Below are 7,031 nucleotides of genomic sequence, written 5' to 3' on the forward strand. Positions count from 1 at the left end.
GCTGCCTGCTGCAGTTGGTCTGCTTTCAGGGCCAACCTTTCAATCTTTGGCATCTTCTCTAGAGGTCTTGGCCTTTCCTCTGTTTTAAAAGTATTAGAAGGAGGTTGAATTGCTGAGTGGGGAGTGTAATCTTTGTGAGGCCAAGTCTAAAGATGTTAGTAAGCTCAAAGGGCTGCGCTGGCAATTTACTGTGTACTGTGCAGGAATGAATGAGAGTCTCATATTCATTGTGCTTATGTATGCTCGAGTTCTTTATGTCCATATTTAGATCTATTAACACAATAAGATTAAGCCAACTTGGATTTCTTGACTGAACAAAGCACTGAATGGCAGAGCCTCGACAACAGACCCCATAAATGTGTACTGCCACCAGCAGCATGACTAGCACTGGACCCGAGATCCTGTGGGGTTTGGCAGTGACACAGAAGACACTGTTTTGAACAAGCTGGATTCCCTGTTGTACAGGAGCCTTGGCACCAACCTCCCTGTAAGCTGGCTCGGGCTTTTATGGGGGCCCTGGGCTCTGTGCTGGACTCAGTGTCTCTGCCCCAGGCTTTCCTGAATATCAGAGTGCAGCCTCAGGCTGTGCTGGTTCACCCTGCCAGGAGTCCCTGGGAGTTTGTCTGCCAGGTGGGTTAGCCAGAACACACAGTGCTCCAGCCAAAGTCAACTTCCCCCTGTGAGGGTGACCTCGGGGAGGAAATGTCAGATGCTGCCTGGGCCAGTTTTCAAACCACACCTGACCCTTCCTGGAGGCACACTTTGTGGTGACTGGGAGTAGGGCTGGAGCTGAACTTCGTCCCCAGTGGGCTCCAGCTGTGCAGCACAGGTGAATGCTATTGAAGGTGAGGAGCCATGGAGTGCCCAGGGGTGCTGCCCAATCCCACAGGGAGCAGAGGGCACACAGCTGCACTGCATCAACAGCAGGGCACAAAAGGGGCTGAAGGACAAGAAGGCCAGATGCTTGCAAGCAGCCTTCTGCAAGCAAAGCTTTACTTTGATGATTAAGCTACTGCTTTTAGTACAAAATACATAGCAAGGCAGTCATTTCTATGCATGTTTTAGGGTGGTGTGTTATTGCATTTTAACACTTGGCATGAGCGTAATTTACAGACAGTCACTGCTTTGTCTCCCATGAAAAACAAACCTTCTACCAGCAGATGCAAAAAATCTACTAAAGATTTCATGTTGTTAATGTTTACAGCATTTTTTGTAGAGCTGCCTGTTAATTACCACATTTAAGAGTGTGCCCTTCTGCTGTGATGGGTAGGCATCTATTTGGAATGATGCTTCTGGAAAGAATGTTGACACTAATTCAGCGTTGCTGCATCTGGAAAGATGCTGCTCTCGAGCAAAGTGCAAACCGGCACTAAGCCTGCTGTTAAAAGTGACACAAACTTGGTGTAAAAATGGCTGTGGGGGAGAGGTAGACCCCTGCTTCAGAGGCTTCTTGCAGTCTCAGTGCAATACAGGTCAGTAAGAAAATAGGCCATGTGTTGGAGGGTACACATTTGCTACAGCTGTGAGGCAGACACTCAAAGGTCTGTGTGTGCAAAGGAGGGTGTGTGCAAATCTGAAACTGTCTCTAGCCTTTACCATCCTCCAGACAGCAACTTCCTCCTCCTCTCCCAGAGGAGTGCCTCTGCTGCAGCCGGGCATCTTACTAGGGGTGCCCCTTCTGCTGTGATGGGTAGGCATCTATTTGGAATGATGCTTCTGGAAAGAATGTTGACACTAATTCAGCGTTGCTGCATCTGGAAATATGCTGCTCTCGAGCAAAGTGGGACTAAGTCTGCTGTGAAAAGTGACACTAACTTGGCGTAAAAATGGCTGTGGGGGAGAGGTAGACCCCTGCTTCAGAGGCTTCTTGCAGTCTCAGTGCAATACAGGTCAGTAAGAAAATAGGCCATGTGTTGGAAGGTACACATTTGCTACAGCTGTGAGGCAGACACTCAAAGGTCTGTGTGTGCAAAGGAGGGTGTGTGCAAATCTGAAACTCTGTCTCTAGCCTTTACCATCCTCCAGACAGCAACTTCCTCTTCCTCTCCCAGAGGAGTGCCTCTGCTGCAGCCGGGCATCTTACTAGGGGTGCAAAACTTGCTGGGCAAAGAGCAGTGCTTTCTTCTGTCTGTGTTCCTTCTGAAAGTGACTCTAACCATTTACGTCTTCTTTTGTCTCTCCTTCATGCTTCTAACTGACCCTTTCTTCCAGCATGAGTGGAAAACCCTGACATGGCTCCAAGTTCAGACACTGTGGTCATCAAGGAATTGTGCATGACCCTGCAAAGGGGCATCACACAGGTGGTGGAAAGGGGGCATCATGTAATGAAAAGAAAAAAGGTCAAGGAGTCCCCAACTTGGCATCATGCCCTCTTAATACTCTTGTTCCCTTCATCCCCTTGCCGTCCTGTGGTGGACAGGGACCCTGGGCCTGATGAGCTGCTGTGCACTTGTTAAGAAGCATCTGTAACTACCTCAGGGGTGTCTGAGACATGGCCAACCCCACTCTTGTATATTTTGATTCTGTGTGCTGCTCTTCAAAGAGTGGAATTATTAGGTTCTCTGGAAAAAATACAGTTCGGCCTGTGTTTATGCATCTGTCTCTTGCTGTGAGCAGGGACTCTTTTTTTTGTTTGGGTCTGTCTTTATCTCCATAGGTCTACCTGACAGAATAGAGGTGTGATTGTAGCATATTGGCCTGTCTTAATTTAACCATCAGAGGTAATAGCAGCACTGGCCAGCTACCAATTTATCAAGTCTCCAGAGACCTTGTGTGTGTATCTCAAGGTATGTTGACACTGCAGCAACTGCTGCTTGCAGAGAAACCTCGAGATGGCTCTTAATAATTTCACAGTGACTGAATGGTTACTTAGCAGTGACTGAGTTCAGTAATTGTCACAGAGTTTATTCTGTACCTTGGGTGAGTTTTGCAGTTTGTCCTGAGTACCATGCTGCTGTGGATGGGACGCACTCATTTTAGCTAGCAGAAAACAGGGATAGTGTTCTACCTTAGTAATGTGAATGTCCATCCAGACACATCCTAAGAGACTAAAGATGGAAAATGAGGCAAACATAGAGAAGTTTTATCTAGAGCTACTTTATGTCGGGGGATGTACTTTATGATGGGGACAAAGCAGTGGACACTTCAGTGCTGGAAGTATGAGCCTACGGCAGAAAAATGATGACCAGGACTGTTGAAACCTATGGGCACACAGTTTGTGGTGATTGGGAGTGGAGCTGATCCCCAATTGATCCCCAATTGGCTCCAGCTGTGCAGCACAGGTGAATGCTATTGAAGGTGAGGAGCCATGGAGTGCCCAGGGGTGCTGCCCAATCCCACAGGGAGCAGAGGGCACACAGCTGCACTGCATCAACAGCAGGGCACAAAAGGGGCTGAAGGACAGGAGGAGCACACACGTGCGGCCTTCTGAAGTGCCGTGAAGTTGCTCTGTATGGGCAGATGATTGAAGCCTTCTAATGAGGTAAGGTGTTGCTGTGTTTGGGCAAATGCTTAAAGCTTTCTGAAATTCTGTGGTGACACTCTGTGTGTGGTGACTGTCTCTGCTGTGACAGAAACCCTCCCATGGTGCCTGGTTCTGGAAGATGCCAAGTGCTGGCAGAGCCTGTATCATGGAATAGAATGTTGGTTTCTCCGGGTCTGGATTGAAGGCACTCCAGACAGTAGTTCATGTTCAGACTCAGGTTTTTTTTATTTATTTTTATTATTTCTTATCAGTAAAACAGTCTCACAACCACGAGTTCTGCAGCTTTTCATTAGAAGGCACAAAATGGCCAACAATCTCTTGTTACAAGGTCTTTTAAGACTAAACTATCCAATTAAGAACTGACACATAGATTATTTTCTCTTTTAACCCAATAACTGATCCCACAGAGCCTGCAATGTGGACTTTTCTGTCCAATTACAAAATGCCACCCAAACCCATGAAGAAGGAAGAAGAAGCATGAAGAAGAAACCCAGGACAACACTCTGTGCGCTCCATCTTGCTTCCATCCACAGCATACTAAAAATCCCCAAACCTAAATTTCTCACCAAGTGATACACCTACACTACTCTCTATAGTCTATTGCACACTTTTGTGGATTCTGGTCTATCTTGAAGTCTAGGAAACTTTCTCCATGGATGAGGGTCAAAGTCAGTGCTGCCCTGGGGGTCAGGGCGCCCCAGAGCAGACAGAGAAACATTCCCGGTGCCCTGGGTTTCCACAGCAGAACATCCTGCCAATGCCTCAGAAGTGGTAGAAGCAGAGCATGAAAAGTGGCCCACCTGGCACAGTGCAATCTGGGGGCTCTCCTGGTGTTCCCTGTGGCATGGCTCATGTAAGCTGTCAGGGTAATGAGAGCTGAACTCAGTGCCTGGGCTCTGCTCTGCCAGCAGTGCTTCTTGCTGAGCTCTGCCTGCCTCCACCTAGAGCTTGCTGCTCTCATCTTGCAATGGATTTGGGTTGCTAAACCAGGCACAAACTTTCCGTGCCCATTCTCTTCCCTGAGAAAGGGCTCAGCTTCCCCTTCGGTCCAGCATAACTGGACCTTTGGACTTGAAAATAATATCAGACTTTCAGCTAAGAAGATTTGTCCTCAGGACTTTTTCTTGCACTCTGCTTTGAACATAATTTTGACATCCTCCTAAATTTGATAGGGCAATGGGAATGACCTGCACAAGGGGATGGTATTGTAAAAAATTGTATTAAAAATAGTTGGCATGTTTTCTAAATGAGATGCAGTTTTTCAGAGTCATTCAAGTGTGCTCCCCATAGGTGTATGTGGATGCCATCGGACAGAGAGAGAGAAATGGCAAGTGTTTCTCACAGTGGCTTGTGAGAAATTTTAGGGAGTTCGAAACATGTGATAAATTGTTAGGTATAAGCAACTTGCAGGTGGTGTTTTTCTACTTTGTTTTCCTGTTCTTTTCAAGGACAGTGTGCGAGGAAGATGTTTTAGTTAGCCAATGAAATAGAACCTATCGTATTGCTCTATAAAAACCGTGCGGTTCTTTTGAATAAAGCCTTCTTTTCCTTTTCTACAATCCTGTCTCTCGCCTGTTCCTGTGTCATTCTCGGGGCTGGAGCGACAGGTGTAGGCTGGCTGTATATCAGTAGCTTCGCCACAGGAGATGCGATCCAGATTTGTGACGAACTGGCCTGGATCTTTCTGAATCGCTGCTTTAGTCACGCCCAGAAAAGCACTCGGGGACTTTGGCTAAGGCTTGCCGAGGCCGAGAGGAGCGATGAAATAAGCGATGTGAAAACCAGAGCGGTTCTGAATTGGAGCCGTCAGCTTCCTGCAGGTTGGGAGCTCCAGAGCCTTCATCCTCCCTCCATCCTCTCCCTCCAGCAGGCAGCCCGCACTGCAGCAGCCCCACCTGCTGTCGGACGGGCAGGACGCGCTCCCTCCTTCCTTTCCCTTCCCTTCCCTTTCCTTCCTGTCACTCCGCTCGGCAGCGGCTCACTGAGCATCTCTCATCGCCCTCTCCCACCCTCCCGCTCCCTCCGTGCCGCCCTGGTGTTTGCCATCCCTTGTGTTGACTCTAAGGATATCTTATCTCTGCTTGTAAAGCGCTGAGTAAATGTACACACGCCCCGAGTGCTTGATAATAATAACAGCGCTAAGCTTGTGCTTTTACTGGCGTTTGATTTCAAGAGCTCTCAGTGAAGGAAAAGTTACAAAGGCTATACAGCTAAGGTTCTTGAGGTGGTTTTATTCTAATCTTCATTTTGAAGTTTTTTTTTTTCTCTTTAGAAATGAGAGCACCACATGCAAATCTGCCCAGAATAAGAAAGAAAATAAATGATACTTTTTAGTAGGCGGCGCTTGTAAAAAGGACAGGGTGATAAGCAATACGTTAAGGTACTTTTTTCTTAAATTATATTGCTGCTTTATGAGTTTGAGATGAGCAGAGTGATCCATAGTAAGGCTTATTTACACCACAGATTTACTTTGGGATGAGGATGCTTTTTGAGGAGGAAAAGATTTTTATGTCTGAAGGCTTTTATATGTGTATATATCTATATATATAAAATTTATATTTATATGTATGTGTGTTTTTATATATATTTATGTGACTCATACGTATTTAAGGACAGATTCCACAACATCAGCTCATGCCTGTTTCCAGCAACAGTTCTGCTTTAGTCAATTTGAATATTCCTGGATCAGGATCTAGACCATCAACTTTACTTCCCCTAGAAAAAACCCTACAGTTCCAATGATCACTATCTCCCCAAGGATCTTATTTTAGAAGAGTTTGTTAGCTTGCAGTGAGACATACTGCCTTGGATTTGAGAGGAGGGAGAGACTCAAACCAGCAAAGCTTGCCTCTGGAATGAGATTCCAGACTATTTGTGAGGATTCTTTAGATTTATGCATTAGAAATGTAGAATTGAGAGTGCATGTGTGTGTGTTGTTATTCCTTCTTGTAGGATATGGTGTGCGCACGTAGAAGTAGAGTGAAGAGGTGTTGTTATTTGGGTCAGAGGGTGGGGATAATTGATATCATTTGTTTCCAAAGCAAATAGAATTAAAGTTCAGGCATTATCTGAGATGGACGAAGCTTCCTCCGAGATACCTACTCTGCAAAAACCCAGCAGAGCAGGCTCCAGCTGACATTGGGAAACCCTTTTTATTTGTGACATGACATGTGTTTTACACCTGGACTTATGAAATTTTTATTTAAAATCTGCTATTAAGCCTCCATATGTCATTTTGATGGCTAGATAGGACAGTTATTAGACAATGTTGAGCATCTGCTCATTTCCTGCACATTGAGAGCTGGATTCATCAGTGAAGCAAGATTTTATAATATTATAGACCAAAAAATGCTTAACCACACATTCTGAACACATAACAAAGGGGTTTCTTTTATTCATGAATATAAGGCACTTCATCTCAAAAGATAGTTTAGACCTTAATTTTTAAAAAGGTTGTTTGGATTTCTTAGGTAAGGAAATGTTTTTGCCAGTGTCTGCCTGATCTGCTTTGTGCCTGTGTAACCCAGCAGGGAGAGCACAGCACTTT

Source organism: Onychostruthus taczanowskii, unplaced genomic scaffold (assembly GCF_017590055.1).
Source record: "Onychostruthus taczanowskii isolate IOZ18803 unplaced genomic scaffold, ASM1759005v1 scaffold76, whole genome shotgun sequence".
NCBI classification, from domain to species: Eukaryota; Metazoa; Chordata; class Aves; order Passeriformes; family Passeridae; genus Onychostruthus; species Onychostruthus taczanowskii.